This window comes from Leptonychotes weddellii, chromosome 10 (assembly GCF_054177405.1).
Source record: "Leptonychotes weddellii isolate Sample4059 chromosome 10, ASM5417740v2, whole genome shotgun sequence".
NCBI lineage: Eukaryota > Metazoa > Chordata > Mammalia > Carnivora > Phocidae > Leptonychotes > Leptonychotes weddellii.
Window position 1 is genome coordinate 101,240,997 of NC_138378.1, and position 18,651 is coordinate 101,259,647.

Here is an 18,651-nt window from a genome sequence, read left to right on the forward strand (position 1 = left end):
AAATTTGATGGCTGAGATTAAATGTATGGGTAAGCTTTAGCTTTCCCTTAAGCTCATGGACAAAGAAACAGAAACTAGATGTACACTAGGGATTTTATTCTGCACAAACACAGCTCTTGCCTATCATACTCTTCTAGTGCTACTATCTTAAAATGACAATAAAAAATATTGGTTATTAGAAAATCTAACAGTTATATGACATTGAGTAAACACTGAAAATTTAAAATAGTCTCAAATCTAGGGTCACAGAGTACAATGGAAGTCCCATAAAGTAAATCAACTTAAAAGGAAATATGAGAAGTCATTATTTCCAAATGAGGCCTGTATGCTTCAAAAAGACGGACTTGGGAGGCTCTAATACTTATTCCAACTATGCTATACTTAAAATATTTTTCCAACTCCTTTTCAAGAAATCCCTACAAAACCTTTAGCGCATTCTAGTGATTATCCTCAACGAATAGCAACAAATCTTCAAACTTGGAAAGCAGGTTTGAGGTTTTAAAGCAATTAAGGAGTCACGTGGGGCCCGCTATAGAGAATATAATGAATCATCAAGCAGAGTAATATACAGTTGATTGAAACTGAGATGTAAACACAAGGCAAGGACAATTTTCTTGTGAGGCAACCCTGGAAGAGTAAAGCCTCCCAAAGAGCTCTGAGTGCACTTCTCAACTGGATGTCAATGTAAGTCAACTTCACAACTACAAATCATTTAGTCCAATCTCCTATTTTACCAATTAGAAAACTAAGTTTCTAAAGGTGAAAGAAACTGCCCCAAACCTATATTTAAAGCCAGACTTGGGGCTAAAAGTGAGGTCTCCTAATTCCTTGTTCAATATTCTTTCCCATGTCTATGGTCTTCCAGGCTTGAGAAAAGGAAAGCAGAATTGCCTTTAAAATCCATTAAGGGTTTCAGTTTTAAATTCAAATTAAAGCAACCGGGAATCTCCAAAATTCTGTAAGAATATGCGATTACATTTTAAAACACATGCACATTTAGTGTTGCCAATTCCAACTACTACATGGAGGAGGCAGGGACAAACTGCAGAAAAAATTAAGGATGGATGATATAGTAGTTCAGGTTCAAAGTGGTTAGGCCTTAAATTAATTCTAATTTGGCAAAGCCAAACTTCTTCCAACTCCATCAAATATGAATATGCTTTTTTCTTATGCAGACATTTAAAAAATTTTTAAATGAGTTGTCATCATTCATTACTGTTTAATAGCATTTGTTGAGCATTTACCATGCCAGACAGTATGCCAGGCACTTGCATTACCTCATTTAATCCACACAACAACCCTATGGAGGGAAGTACTATCATAACCCCATTTTAAAGATAAGGAAACTGAGATCCTCCAGAGTCCTAAAAGTGTGATGGGCTGTATTTTCCAACAATGTCTATAAAAATATTTCCTACCCCACGTTTTTTTAATAAACTTTTTGCTTTAGAAGTTTTAAATTTACACAATTATATTGATAGTATAGAACTCCCATATACCCCATAGCTAGTTTCCCCCATTATTAATATCTTATGTTAGTATGGTACATTTACCACAATTAATGAACCAATAGGTACATTTTTATCAACTAAAATCTAGACTTTATTTAAATTTCCTTAGTATTTATCTAATGTCTTTCTTCTGTTTCAGGATCCCATCAGGATACCATATTATATTTAGTCATCATGTCTCCCTAGGCTCCTTTTGGCTGTGACAGTTTTTTCAGACTTGCCTTATTTTTGATAACACAGAGATTAAAAAACTGAGACCCCAGATGTATCTTACTCCAGAGAAGATGCTTCTTAACAAGTCTCCTGAACAATTTCCTATAATCCAAACTACCCTGTTCTTAGAATTTAAGCAAGTCTATGTGTTGGTCAGTGCAGTGGGCCTGAACTGGCAGGACAATCACATTTGGAAAGTAGATCCTACAACAATACTTTTCGTCTGGGTAACTGCATTAATGCATTCAAGAGAATTTATGAATGAGCTGTCGTGGTATATAAGATCATGTGTCTGCAAAACATAAGTTATATCATTCCCAGTGACAGGACCAAGCAGGCAACGTATTAACTTCTTTTTAAGTAGCCATACTAGCTTTTCCACACTGTTATGAAAAAACAGGATTTTTTAAATATTCAAATAATTTCTACTTGCTTTCATTTAATGGAAGGAGTGCTTATAAGATATTATTAAATTTCGGGGCGCCTGGGTGGCTCAGTCGATAAGCGTCTGCCTTCGGCTCAGGTCATGATCCCGGGGTCCTGGGATCGAGTGCCGCATCGGCCTCCCTGCTCAGTGGGGATCCTGCTTCTCCCTCTCCCTCTGCTGTTCCCCCTGCTTGTGTTCCCTCTCTGTCTCTCTCTGTCAAATAAATAAAATCTTAAAAAAAAAAAAGATATTATTAAATTTCTCATACACATTTTAGGATTAAGTTGTAGCCAGTACTAATTATAACATGCCTGGAAAAAATTTAACCTACATGGATTAAAATTCTATTTATAAAAGAAAACTCTAAACTGCAGAAACAGTGCTTAGTTTAGAACAAGAACATGTACATAACTGCCAAATGCAATCCCTGTTTAGATGTCTCTCTTACCGAAACACTGTAATTACAAAAAACCAAAATGAATTTCTAAGTGTTTCAAGATGAAATAGTCCTTGCACAATTTCCAAGGCTTATAATTACTTTCCTGAAAAGGTAAATACTCCAAGTTTTAATTTAATACAATACTAACTCTACAAGTTAACACAGATTGAACATTTGATTTTACTCTAAAATGGAAGCCACCTACGAAATTCAGAAGCTTTTAAAAATGAATAATCAAATGTTAACCAAAGGAAAATTACTGGGAGGCTAAAGGCCAATGCTAACTTCCTACAGCCATTTATGGGGAAAGAAAGCAAACCCCCAAGTTTACCGACTGGCTTTTTAAGATTCCTCATATACGTTTCGTGACTACCCAACAGAGAAATGCACCACAACACACACAGTCTCTCACTTCCCATTCCCTCTTCAGTCCAGCTTTTGGCCTCTACCATTCCACTGAAACCACTTCAGGAGAAAAGTCCACTTTCACGCTGCCAAATCCAATGGCCACTTCACTGTCCTCATTTCACTCTACCTCTTGGCAGCATTCCATATGAATGGCCACTTCTTCCTTGAAACGCTAGGCTCTCCTGGCTTTTGTGAACATCGTCCTCCTGGTTAGCCTCTGACCCCACTGACCTGGCCCTCCTGGTCTCCTCAGTTGGCTCCTGCCCCTCTCCTGGACCTCAAAATGCTGGGGCTGCCTAGCGCTCGGACACTGGTTGTCTTCTCTACATCCTTTTCCTCTTTCTTCCTTCCTCCCCATCATCCTCCTGCTGACCTTTCCAAAAGATATCTCCAACACAACTGTCTCCCCTGAGCTCCGGACTCTCAGTCTGAGCTGATGACCTGACACTTGGGTGTTTCAAAGTCCTATCAAACTGAACACATGCAGAATAAATGTCATCATTTCCCGGGCCTTCCTCCACATCCACTCCGCCCTCAGTTCTCTCCAGCTCCATAAACAACATCAGCATCCACCCCAATTCTCTATGAGAAATCCAGGAGTCATCTTTCATTCTTTCCTTTCCCTCACACTCCCCAAATCCAATAAAATCAGCAAGAGATCTGTCAACTCCATCTCCAACACCCATCCTAAATCCAACATGCTGCATCGACGGCTATTGCCACCACCTTAATCCACGCCATCATCATCTTGTGCTTGAACTGTTGTGACTGACTTCCTCTCCTTCACTCTTGGCCAAACCATACCCCCACCCACGGCCAGTCCTTTCCCCATATTGTAGCAAAAAAAAAAGCAAAACGTCAACCCGATTATCATTTCCCTGTTTTAAGACTCTTTAATGGCTTTCCACTGGGCCTACAGTAAAAATCAAATTCCCACCCAAAATCTACAAGTCTTTTATGAGTTGGCACCCACCTCTCATCTTTCCAAGTATATCACCTCCCACTCCCCTTCACCCACATTCCAACCACTCTCTTCTGTCAGGTTCTCCTACAGGCTATTTCCTGCCTCCGGGCTTTATGCAAATTGTCCATGATGCCTAAAATGGTCCTCTCAGACTTGCTGCTTAACTATCTTCCTTTCTTCCTTTTAAGTGTCAGCTTAGTGTTGTCCCCTTAGAGAAGCGTTCACTAAGGCTGACCACTACTTCCCCTTGGTAGAGCAAGTTCCCATTGGTAGTTACTCTTCCACCTCAATCCTGATTGCTTCCTTTATGGCTCTCATTACAACCTGCAGTTATTTTGTTCCTTTATCTATTTTCCTGTTTTCGGCCCATCACTCCTTCCAGAATTTTAGGTTTACAGTTCTATGGTTGTGAGAACTATGTTGATATTGTTCACTATTATAGACTCAGCATAAAACCCAGCACACTTGGAAGAGCTCAATTACTACTTGCTGAATGGCTTGGTATAAAAAATGAGGAAAGTCAGATGAATTGCTACTACTATTTTATGTTTTTTTTCAGGAATTCAAAAGCAGGCAGAAACACATATGGTTCAGTTGATCACAGTGTCTTTCAATTCTTGGTCCTTTTACCACTTCTGAATTTATATGGGGTCCTTTCTATTTAAGAGAGTAACAATACAACACAAAAGTATAACAGAAAAATAATGTCACCTTACATTCAGAGAGCATTTTCTAGTCTCCAATGTGTTGTCAAATGTTTATTACCTCAACTGAAATTCAGAAAGCAGGTATTACTTCCATCTTATAGAATCATTAAGATTCAGGGAGGTCAACGAATTGCCTAAAATAATTTTTTAGTGGCATAGCTGAGATTTTGAACCTTGTTTAAACCTTGCTGCTTTTTTTTTTAACTTTTCTTTTTTTTAAGATTTTATTTATTTATTTGACAGAGAGAGAGAGATAGTGAGAGCAGGAACACAAGCAGGGGGAACAGGAGAGGGATAAGCAGGCTTCCCATCGAGCAGGGAGCCCGATGCAAGGCTCGATCCCAGGACCCTGGGACCATGACCTGAGCTGAAGGCAGATGCTTAACCAACTGAGCCACCCAGGCGCCCCTCAAACCTTGTTTCTTTTACTTTTTTCTTTTTTGTGTTTTGTTTTAGTGCACAGTTTCAACCTTATTTTAACTGAAGCATAAAGCACACAGTGAAGTGTACAAATCCTAAGTATATAGCTTGATGAATTTTTACAAAGTGAATATACCCAGATCAAGATAGAGCTTGATGAATTTTTACAAAGTGAATATACCCAGATCAAGATAGAACATCACCTGCAACCCAAAAGCCTCCTTCATAAATGCTCCCTCCCAATCATTAACTACTCCTAATCAGACTGTAACCACTATTTGACTCCTAGCACTATAGTTAGTGTTATCTGTTTTTTAACTTTACTAAAATGGAATCAACAAGTATATACTCTTCTGTATCTGGTTTCTTTAACTCAAAACTATGTTTGCAAGATTCATCCATATTAATAACTGTGGGAATGGTCCGTTCTTTTCTGTTACTGTATAGTATTTAACTGTAAAAATATACCAAAATTTATCTATTCTGTTAGACATTAGAGTATTTTCCAGGTTTTAGCTATTATGAATAATGCTGTTAATGAACATTCTTATTTTGTAGATCAAGAAGCTAAGGCCCAGAAAGGGAAAATGACTTAGTCAAAGAAACAAAGCAATGGGGCAACCCAACTAGACCCCAGAAAGCTTGATTTCCCTTGCCTATGTGAAACAGTCAGCACTCAGAAGCCATCTGAATCTTCAGAGATTTTTTTTAATGCTTGCATAATATAAAACCAAATCTTAAGTTACAAATACTATGCCAAATATTATTGTAGTTTCTGGTTACCAAAGTTACTTCAGTAAAAATTTTTTAAACAAATGTAATCTTCTCTAATTTGTGGCATTCAACAAGATTATGATGTTTGGGGGTAGAAGTCATTTATTTTTATACATATCATTATTCCACAGGGGTTTATCTAATTTACAGTCAAATAAAATTTTGGTTCCCAGATTAGAAATGCCTCAAGTTGGGAATTCTATCAAAATATGGACAAATACAACAGTCTCAAATTATGAACAGGTAGCATTCCAAAACTTTGCATTTAAGTCAGAGGTTTAGAATTCAGAATGCACTTTCTCATAGAAATTGTATAATACATAGTGATCAAGTTTTCGGATCAGTATGCAAAAGCCAACTTGACTTAAACATACCTAAAAATAGCACTAGTAGCAACAGTCTTTAACTACTATGAACACACACCTAACTTGGAATAATAATCTATAAAACTCTATCTTAATACCACCAATCTCTTATGTTAACTCTCATAAACCATGAGAGACCCACTCCTATCTCCCTGTCTTTTCTTCCAAATGCCTCTATGACCAGTTTATGCCTATTTTTTTAATCCCTCACCAATACTCTTCACTTTATGTTCCCAGATCCTGAGCCACAGAATTCAAACCACAACTTATCCCATAATTTCTATCCCTTAAATAACCCCTTGAGATTTTCAATGCTATAAAAACCCTTGGGAGGAGAAAGACAAAGAGAAATAGAGGGGGAAAAGAGGAAAATCATAAAATCTCAAGAAACTCCAAAAACTAGGGGCGCCTGGGTGGCTCAATTGGTTAAGTGTCTGCCTTCAGTTCAGGTCATGATCCCAGGGTCCTGGGTTCGAGCCCTACCATCTGGCTCCCTGCTCACCAGGGAGTTGGCTTCTCCCTCTGCCCCTCCACCCTGCTCATGCTTGCGCTCTCGAGCACGCTCTCTCTCTCAAATAAACAAAATCTTAAAAAAAAAAAAAAAAAAAAAAAAGAAATCCTATAAAGTAGTTCTTCTATCTTCACCAAAAGGCACATGGAGTCACATGGAATTTTTCTAAGTTCCTACATTCACTGAAATATTCTTTACTAGAGCCCTATTCAATCCTCTGGCCTTCTTAAAATCCTAGACTGGGTACTTCTGAGCATCTCCCCTTGCATTAGGAAAGCTTCCTGTTTCATTCCTTCTCACATTCTCTCTCATTTCTCACTTAGATTCTAAATGGAAAGATAATGCTGCATGTTGATAACATCAAGTCTTTAGGTCACATAAAACTAAAATAAAGGAGAGATGGTGCTTCAGGAGTAGTCAGGTCATTAAGTTCACTATTAATCTATAACATGGTATATACAAGTTAGGAACTACATACGAAAGCTTTGGAGCAAAGAAATAGTTTCATGAATGGACAACAAAGTTTCCAGAAATGAGAAAAATTTATCTCATACATTACAATATAACATTCCTTTGTTCTTGTGGCTCACCTTATCTTTCTAATAATTACAGTGAAGATGTATGCTATATTGTCTCGGTACAACGAACACTGACCCCAGTATACCACAAATAGGTAGAATCCAGGGTAATAAAAAGTCAGTTCCCAACCTGATGAAATTATTTACCAACAAATGCAGAAATCAATTTCTGCTTAGTCTAGGTGATGAAAACCAAAGGACAAGAGCTATATTAGCATTAAAATCCAATGAAGAAGATGGTAAATGACTCTGAAGGCCAAAAGAAACCTTAAAAGTCAAAAATGTCCTCAAAGAATTCTTAAGCACAAGAATGAGTAGTAGAGTCTCTAAACTTTGAAGAATGGATATTTTACAGAGCTGCCATCTTGCGTGCCCGCATGTGTGCACCTAATCTCAGCTCGTCCGCTCGAGATCCCCTGAGCGCCAACCCTATTCCCCCACGCGGTCCCATTTCCACTCCAACAAAATGAAAGAAACTATCATGAACCAGGAGAAACTCGCCAAACTGCAAGTACAAGTGCGCATTGGTGGGAAAGGAACTGCCTGCCAAAAGAAGAAGGTGGTTCATAGAACGGCTACAGCAGATGATAAAAAACTTCAGTTCTCCTTAAAGAAGTTCGGGGTAAACAATATCTCTGGTATTGAAGAAGTGAATATGTTCACAAACCAAGGACCAGTGCTCCACTTTAACAACCCCAAAGTTCAGGCATCGCTGGCTGTGAACGCTTTCACCGTTCCAGGCTATGCTGAGACAAAGCAGCTGACAGAAATGCTACCCAGGATCTTAAATCAAACTTGCTGCAGACAGTCTGACTAGTTTAAGAAGACTGGCTGAAGCTCTGCCCAAACAGTCTGTGGATGGAAAAGCACCACTTGCTACCGGAGAGGATGATGATGATGAAGTTCCAGATCTTGTGGAGAATTTTGATGAAGCCTCCAAGAATGAAGCAAACTGAACTGAGTCAACTTCTGAAGAAGATAAAACTTGAAGAAGTTACTGGGAGCTGCTATCTTATATTATGACTGCTTTTTAAAATTTTGTTCATGGATCTGATAAAATCTAGATCTCTAGTATTTTTAAGCCCAAGCCCCTTGGACACTGAAGCTCTTTTCAGTTTTTGCTTATACACAATTCATTCTTTGCCCCTAATCAAGCTGAAGAAGCCTGGGAACAATGTTTGAAACAAGGTTAATAAAGTTCTTCACCTAGGATACGATTTTTTTATTTCATTGACACTGATTTGTACACAGAAAGCAAAGTTGTTTATAGAAAGGTATTCATGGCATGTAATATGGCTGGTAATTTATGAAATTTGATTAAAGATTTTAAATGGCTGTATAACATAAAAAAAAAAAAGAATGGATATTTTATGGATGGATATTGGACAAAACAAATATTCCACAGAGGTTAACTACTATTGTTTTCTCCAAACTGATGTGTTCAAAAGTTACCTGAAGTCACATCCATGACTTAACACTACCTTTAAAAACTTCACAACCTTCAGAACAGTGCTAAACACTATGTGGATGTTCAATATTTATTGACTGGAGACTAACAACACACATGGAATCTAGAACCTTGAAGCTGAAGTAGATTTTAGAAGTCATCTGGAACAATTTCACTTAATTCAACAATAAGAGTCTTGGGAAATTATCAAATCTTTGCTGAAACATTTCCAGAGACAGAAACCTGCCATATCAACAAGGCATACAGGAACAATTCTAATTACCAGAATATAAGATTTCGTTGTAATGATTACTCTCATAAACTTCTTATCTGAAAGGCTGAATTCACTAGAGGGCATCACAATATTAGGAGAAATCATCTATCATAAAAAATCATTCAACATTTATTCTAAGAAACACTGCACCCAGTTGTATAATACATGTATGTTAATTTTTAAATTATTTGTTTAAATACACATTAATATACATGTACAGGAAGTATTTTTTTAAAAGGTTATGAAATCATTACTTACATGTCCCTGTCAATAGGTAAGTAATTCAGATTATCATAAAACCTGGGTTCTTTCCGATCCCATAATAAGGCCTCCTAACAATTTTAAGCAATTTTAATAATTATATGTTTATAAAGAAAAGCATACAAAACCAAATTACATTTATTATTGCTCCTTGCAGCCATATTCCAAGTAACCACCAGCTTTCCATAAAAGGACCCAGTGCCAAAGAAAAAATTATCAACTTCTGTAAGAAATCCAAACCTGGACCCATGTATAACCAATTATTTAAATAATCTAAAACCAAATTATTTTTAAATGTTCACATTCATTACCAAAGTAATGGTACAACTCTAAAAGTTCATCAGGCTCCAGGATGGTCCAAGAGAACTATCTTCAAATATCCTCTAACTCCCACTCGTAATTCACAGCACCTACTCACTGTTAATAGGTAGGAAGAAAAAACAAGGAAAACAAGGAATTGTCTATAGCACACCCTTCCACCTTATCATATTCCAATTGTATGTGACATTTTACAGCTCACATGCAGATTCTATCCTATCAGGTAGAGTGTTCAACTGACTTCCCTCACCCACAGACCACTAATGTCTCCACTTGCAATCCATTTCAACATTCCTTTACTTGGTATACATTTGTGGGGTTTTTTTTTTAATTTTTTCCTTTGAATCAGTTATACCATTTGCCTGATTCTCTCATTTATTATGAATTAAAATCTTTAGCGTAGGTTTATTTTTCTATCTGGGTAAGTCATTGTATTACCATTCAACACACTAGTCAACTTTTTTACTATTGGTAAGACACTGTTCAATACTTAGATGCTGTTTGGTACTTAGATTATCAACACAAAAAGATACTCTAAACAGTGAGTATAATCAGAGTGGAAAGGTCCATCTGCCCATGTAAATTAATAAACAGGTTGTTGGCTTTTGAAAAATCAATCCCTTATGAAATTCACTGGCAGGAACGAAGTCATAAACCCTGGATGAAACAAGGAAATTGGGTTTCAGAACCTACAAAGCCCATCTTCAGCATGTGGAAAATGGTCAAGCCAAGCCAGTGAACCACCACCACAGCAAGCTGCTGTCCACTCACCTCCACTATCCATTTAATGATTCCCTTTAAAAAGTTAAAACAACCAAGAATTCATGTCAGAAGACAAATAAGTTTGACAGTCTGTGCTCTATAAAGGATTCTCAAAATCTGCCATCCCTTTGATGGTATCCACATTCATCTACCATCCATAAACATAGGTAAATGTTTATATCACTTTAGCAAAAAAAAAAAAAAAAAAAAAAATCAACACAGACGTCTTTGGTTTTGTAAATTACCGAGAATTATGATACAAGAATGATAAAGGGAAGTAAAGGAATGAGAAACATACAGGTAACAGAGTCAAAGCAGATATTCCAGATGTAAGTGACCCAAATCAGGACAACTGGTGGTTTCTAAAGCCACCAGATTCTTCTCCATTTACCTGCTCCCTTTATATCCCAAAGATACTAACTAAAACAAAAAGGATCATAACAGATATCAATCCCTTCTACTGATAAGAAGAACAATGTGATGGCTAATTTTATATGTCAATTTGACTGGCCAGGGAGTACATTATTTCTGGATGTGTCTATGAAGGTGTTTCTAGATGAGATTAGGATTGATTGGCGGACCTCAGTAATAATAGATCGCCCCCTCCAATGTGGGTAGGCAACATCTAATCTGTTGAGGGCCTGAATAAAACAAAATGCAGAGGAAGAAGAATTCACCCCTTTTTTCCTACCTCACTGAGCTAGATGAGACATCTCATCTTCTCTGGCTCTAGGACTGGAATTTACACCATCAGTTCCCCTGGTTCTCAGGCCTTCAGACTCAGACTGAATTAGGCCACTGGCTTTCCTGAGTCTCAATCTTGCAGACAGCAGATCATGGGATTTCTCAAACTCCATAATCAGGAAAGCCAATTTCTCATAAATTTTCTCCCTCCCTCTTTCCTCTCTCTCTCTCCACACACACATATATGTATATACATATGTAATAATAAATAACGTAACATTGTTAAATTATATATGTAATGTGTAATAATATAAATAATAAATATATATAAATACATTTTTTACACAGCGATATATACACATATCTATCTCCTACTGGTTCTGTTTCTCTGGAGAAGCCTAACACACACACATACAACTGATACAAAAAGAGATACAGATCAGTGGAACAGAATAGAGAACCCAGAAATTGACCCTCAACTCTAGGTCAACTAATCTTCAATAAAGCAGGAAAGAATATCCAATGGAAAAAAGATGGTCTCTTCAACAAGTGGTGCTGGGGAAATTGGACAGCCACATGCAGAAGAATGAAACTGGACCACTTTCTTACACCATACACAAAAATAAACTCAAAATGGATGAAAGACCTAAATGTGAGACAGGAATCCATCAAAACCCTAGAGGAGAACACAGGCAGCAACCTCTTCAACCTCGGCCTCAGCAACTTCTTGCTAGATATGTCTCCAAAGGCAAGGGAAACAAAAGCAAAAATGAACTATTGGGACTTCATCAAGATAAAAAGCTTTTGCACAGCAAAGAAAACGATCAACAAAACTAAAAGGCAACCTATGGAATTTGTAAATGACATATCACATAAAGGGCTAGTATCCAAAATTTATAAAAAAAACTTATCAAACTCAACACCCAAAAAACAGAAAACCCAGTCACGAAATGGGCAGAAAACATGAACAGACATTTCTCCAAAGAAGACATACAGATAGCTACCAGACACATGAAAAAATGCTCAACATCACTCGGCATCAGGGAAATACACATCAAAATCACAATGAGATACCACCTCACACTGGTCAGAACAGCTAAAATGAACAACTCAGGAAACAACAGGTATTGGTGAGGATGCAGAGAAAGGGGAATCCTCTTACAGTGTTGGTGGGAATGCAAACTGGTATAGCCACTCTGGAAAAGAGTATGGAGGTTCCTCAAAAAAGAACTACCCTACAACCCAGCAGTTGCACTACTAGGTATTTATCCAAAGGATACAAACATACTGATTCGAAGGGGCACATGCACCCCAATGCTTATAGCAGCAATGTCCACAATAGCGAAAATATGGAAAGAGCCCAGATATCCACCGACGGATGAATGGATAAAGATGTGGTGTGTATATATATACACACAATGTGTGTATGTGTGTGTGTGTGTGTACACACACACAATGGAGTATTACTCAGCCATCAAAAAGAATGAAATCTTGCCATTTGCAACAATGTGGATGGAACTAGAAGTCAGTCAGAGAAAGATAAATACCATGATTTCAGTCATATATGGAATTTAAGAAACAAAACAGATGAACATGGGGAAGGGAAGGGAAAATAAAATAACATAAAATCAGAGAGGGAGGCAAATTATAAAAGACTCTTAACTATAGGAAACAAACTGAGGGTTGCTGGAGGGGAGGTGAATGAGGGGATAAGGTAATTGGGTGATGGGCACTAAGGAGAGCACTTGATCTAATGAGCACTGGGTGTTATATACAACTGATGAATCGCTAAATTCTACCCCTGAAACTAATAATACACTGTATGTTAACTAAATTGAATTTAAATAAAAAATTTTAAAAACAAATAAAATAAAAAATTAAAAAAACACATACATCCTGCCCTTGTTCAGAACTTTCTCATACACACACACACACCCCCATATGCACATACACACACCCATATGCATGTATGCGTGTGTATATATGTGTGCATGCGTGGTGTGTGTGTGTGTGTGTGTGTGTGCAAACTATTTTCCAAGAGGAAACACCTGTTCTCCATTGACTGGTGAGACCATGGATATACTGCACATCAAAATCAACTATATTCGAGGCAACAAATCGTGACACTATTTTTTTTAACTCCAGTGAGGATGGAGAGAAAGATATAATTTGTTTAATGCAAAAATAGTTTTAGGCAACACACTGATCCACATCCACAGCTAATCTTTTCCTCATCTCTGATTTAAAAGTCTCACTTAATGCATTAGCTTACAAAGGCACAAAAGATTTCAGAGGGTAGGGGAGTTGCTGGCAAGACTAAAAAAGCAAAATTATTCTAATAGGGTTCTTTTTTTCCCAAAGATATTTAAGAAAACTGAAAATATCTGAAAGGAGTATGAAAGGTAATATCTCTTCACTCTCTGCAAAACAATATTTCTAAGATCTGGCCTATCAAAAATATTTTGCACAAAACTTATCTGAATGCCCTTAAAATATCTATTCATGTATTAAGGCAATTTACCAAGTACAAGAACAATTTGTATTCTGACTCTAAGGGCACTTCCATTTTTATAACAAAACAAACAAACAGGTTTCCATTTTTCTGAGCAATTTCTGACGCATCCATAGGTCCATGGTCCTTTCCTCCTGTGTAGGCCTCAGGGGGGGAAAAACAACAACAACTAATATTTATAAAAATTTATTTCAAATTAAGAAAAAAATTAACACATGAAAAACTTTTAAAAGTCTCAATCTTACTTTTTCACAACCCAATAATAAAAGCGAAGTCTTAGAAGTAGATGCAATTGTCAACTGCAACAGTTCAGGGAGTAAAACCCTGTATTCAATGAGGTCTGAAGGTCCTGTCCCCTTTTTTCCTCTTTTCCATAAATATTTTCTGTATATTCCTGACCATATATGCACTAAATACAAAAATTATTAACATGTAAAAATTTCTTCTGTTCTCAATTTTGAGACTACCTCCCATAAACTGGCAAAACTTTTATTTTTTTATTTTATTTTTTTTTTAAAGATTTTATTTATTTATTTGACAGAGAGAGACACAGCGAGAGAGGGAACACAAGCAGGGGGAGTGGGAGAGGGAGAAGCAGGCTTCCCACGGAGCAGGGAGCCCGATGCGGGGCTCGATCCCAGGACCCTGGGATCATGACCTGAGCCGAAGGCAGACGCTTAACGACTGATCCACCCAGGCGCCCCGTGGCAAAACTTTTAAACAAGTTCAAAGTTTTACAATTAACTCCATTTTGAAAAATTTGTTTAAAAGAAAAAAAAAGGGTATTTATGAAAAGCCCACAGTTAACATCATCCTTAAGAGTGAAAGACTGAAAACTTTCCCCCTAAGATAAATCTACAGATTTAATGCAGTTTCTATCAAAATTCCAATGGCCTTTTTTTGCAGAAATAAAAAAGCTGATCCTCAAACTCACATAGAATTGCAAAGTGTCTCAAGTAGCCAAACAGTACTGAAAAGGAAGAACAAAGCTGAAGGCTCACACTTCCCAACTTAAAATCTTACTACAAAGCTTACAATAATCAAAACACTGTGATACTGGCATAAGGAGAGACACGCGGATCAGTGGAAAAGAATTGAGAGAATCCAGAAATAAACCCATACATTTATGACCAATTGGTTTTTAACAAGGGTGCCAAGACCATTCAATGGGGAAAGAATAGTCTGCAACAAATGGTAATAAGTGGACACCCACATGCAAAAAATGAAGTTGACCTCTATAACGTACCATAGACAAAATAAATGGATTAACAACTTGAATGCAAGAGCTAAAACTTAAAACTGTTAGAAGAAAACATGCAGGTAAATCTTCATGACTTCAGATTTGACAATGGATTCTTAACTATGACACTACAAGCCCTAGCAACAAAACAAAAAAGTTGATAAATTGGACTTAATCAAAATTTTAAAACTTTTGTACATCAAAGGACACTATCAACAAAGTAAAAGACAACCCACAGAATGAAGAAATTTTTCCAAATCAAGGGTCTAGTATCCAGAAAGGAACTCTCACAACTCAAAAACAAAAAGACAAACAACCTTCTAAAATGGGCAAAGAATGGGGCACCTGGGTGGCTTAGTTGGTTGAGCGTCTGACTCTTGATTTCAGCTCAGGTCATGATCTCAGGGTTGTGAGATTGCACCCCATGTCTGGCTCCACACTCAGCATGGAGTCAGTTTGAGATTGTCTCTCTCCCTCTCCCTCCCTTCACCGCTGCTCATGCCCCCCACCTCTTAAATAATCTTTAAAATGGGCAAACAATGTAAATAGACATTTCTCCAAAGACAATATACAAATGGTCATTAAGCACATGAAAAGATGCTCACAGTCATTGTCATTAGGGAAATGCTAATCAAAACCACAGCGAGATAGCACTATATACCTAACAAGGATGGCCATATTTTAAAAATGGAAAATAACAAGTAATGGTGAAGTCATGGAAAATGTGGAATGCTTAAACATTGCTGGTGAGAATATAAAACACAGCTGCTGTGGAAAACAGGTTGGCAGTTCTCAAAAAGTTAAATATAGAATGACTAAATCACCCACAGCAATTCCACTCCTAGGTATCTACCAAGAAGGACTGGAGAAACAGGTACTCAAAATACTTGTCCACAAATGTTTATAAAAGCAGCATTATTCACCACAGCCAAAAGGTAGGGACAACTCAAATGTCCATCAGTGGATGAATGGCAAAACAAATTGTGGTATATACATGGGAAATATTACTCAGCCTTAAAGATGAATCAAGTACTGATATAAGCTACAATATGGATAAACCTCAAAAACATTATGCTAAGTAAAAAAAAGCAGGAGTCAAAAGGTCACATATCATATGATTCTATTTATATGAAATATCCAGAATTGGCAAATCCACAGAGACCGAAAGCAGCTTGGTGGTTGCCAGGGGCTGGGGAAAAAAGAGAAGTACCTGCTTAAAGGTATAGTTTTCCTTCTGAGCTGAAGAAGTGTTTTGGAACTAGACAGAGGTGGTGGTGGCACAACACTGTGAATGTACTAAATGCCACTGATTTGCTCACTTTAAAATGGTGAATTTTAGGATATGTGAATTTCACCTCAATTTAAAAAACATCAATAGACAGATACCAAATATCACAGCCTATCTTTTTTCCAAGTATGCAGAGTGGAGGTCATTTATAAAAACTGATTGGGTTTTTTTTTCTTTAAGATTTTATTTATTTGAGAGAGAGAGAATGAGAGAAAGAGAGAGCCTGAGAGGGGTGAGGGGCAGAAGGAGAAGCAGACTCCTTGCTGAGTAGGGAGCCCAATGAGGGACTCAATCCCGGGACTCCAGATCATGACCTGAGCCAAAGGCAGTCGGCTTAACCAACTGAGCCACCCAGGCACCCTAAAAACTGATTGTTAAGCCATAATGGAAATCTCAATTTTACAGGACACATTTTCCAATTACTATACAACAAAACTAAGAATTAGTAATAAATTCAAAACAAAGAACCCTAATGATTTGGAATTTTTAAACTCTCCTAAATAATGAAAAAAAATTAAGGATAAACAAAACTTGTAGTTCTCAAACACATATGGTATGTATCCAAACTACCTGGGGAGCTTGTTTAAAATTCAGAAGTTCTACATACACATGTATATATAGTTTCCTATAGCTGCTATAACAAATTACTTGATAGCTAAAAACACCAGAAATCTATTCTTTCACAGGTCTAGAGGCTAAAAGTCTGAAATCAGTATCAGTGGGCCAAAATCAAGGTGTCAGTGAGGCCACCTCCCTCCAAAGGCTCTAGGGGAGAATCCATTCCTTGCCTCCTCCAGCTTCTGGTGGCTGCCAGAAATCCTTGCCTTGTGGTCCCATCACTCCAATCTGTCTCCTTGGTCATCACATTGCCTCCTACTCTTCTGTGTTTGTGTATAATATTCTTCTGCCTCCCTCTTATAAGGATATATGTGGGTCTTTAGGACTCACCCAGATAATCCAGAATAACTTCTGCACCTCAAGATCCTCAACTTAATCATATCTGCAAAGACCCTTTTTGGACATATAAGGTAACAGTCACAGGTTCCAGGGATCAGAACTTAGATCTCTTTTTGGAGCCTACCACAGCACATCTCCTTAAAAACATATGCCAAACCTTTTGATCAGGAATTGATAATCTTATTAGTTTCCAGATTTTATAATACAATATCACAGCCTTCTGACCCTCAGAACTACGAACACTATCTCTGAAATTACCTCAGGAATCTATCACCAGGTGTGCAGGAGACTATTACGGCGGCACCCACTTGTCTCTCAAGAATATAAAAGAAGTCTTACATGTCTATTTTATTGTAAATATGAACAAATTATATGCAAATTTCATACTCTCTCCTGAACAATCTACATGCACGCAGCTGGCATGCATCCTCAACAATAAATTGAGTTTTCTCTCACTTCTATGTTGGTAAGGAGGGGTCTTTTTTGTTGGCAGGACTTTCCTTATTTCCCCAACACACTTCATAGAGTTGGGTAATAATGAATTACGTTTTTTTTTTTAATTAATTTGAAATGAACTACTTCCCAAAAGCAGCAAAATTTATTTTTATCTTCTAAATTTTTCCAGATACATGATTTCAAGGCCTACTAGCCCATGAATCTCCTCCAGAATCAAGTAGTTTTCATTTCACAAAATCAAAATAAACCCCAGATGAATTAAAGAGTTATATGTAAAATATGAAAGCATTAAGAATTAGAAAATACAATAGGATAAAATGAGCAAAAAATCAGTCACATATGAAAAGAAACTAAAAAAAGAAAAAGAAAAAGAAAAAGAAATCAAATCAAAGCAATGTGATGCCACATTTCCCACTATCACTTCTGCATGTAGGACAGTGATAATACCTAGCAAAAGTGAAGGCATAGAGAAACACGGATCCTTAAAACATACTATTACCAAGAGTAAAACTGACAGAGCCCTTTTGAAAAGGCAAATACATTTTTACCTAATAATTCCATTTCTAATACTCTATTCTACATAAGTACTCATACAATTAAAAATACATATGAAAATGCTCACTGAAGCACTATTTGTGGGTGAAAAGTCGAAAGAGTATAAATGTCCATCAATGGAGAAATGCCTACCTAAGGGTCTATGCCTACAATGGAATATAGGCAGCCACTGAAAAGAATGATGTACACCAATCTAAGCTGTCATTTAGAAAGCCAGCCATGATACATTAAATGAAAAAAGTACTTAAAAATGGTAACTAAATTATTCTGGTTTTATTTAAAGAAAAACAAACTCATAAGATACATGTTTACATATTAATAGAAGCTGTATTTTCAAAAAAATCTTATGACATGGGAAAATCCTCATAACAAGACTACAAAATTGGGCGCCTGGGTGGCTCAGTCGGTTAAGCGTCTGCCTTCGGCTCAGGTCATGATCCCAGGGTCCTGGGATCGAGTCCCGCATCGGGCTCCCTGCTCAGCCAGGAGCCTGCTTCTCCCTCTCCCACTCCCCCTGCTTGTGTTCCCTCTCTCGCTGTCTCTCTCTGTCAAATAAATAAATAAAATCTTAAAAAAAAAA

General features: G+C 37.3%; 1 protein-coding gene and 1 pseudogene across 3 annotated transcripts in view; one reads left to right on the plus strand and one right to left on the minus strand.

Annotated features, from left to right (window-relative positions):
- LCLAT1 (lysocardiolipin acyltransferase 1) overlaps window positions 1-18,651 on the minus strand; it is a 178,778-nt gene that overhangs the window by 143,517 nt on the left and 16,610 nt on the right. The gene's annotated exons all lie outside the window — the stretch shown is intronic.
- On the plus strand, window positions 7,772-8,393 carry LOC102733071 (transcription factor BTF3 pseudogene; annotated as a pseudogene).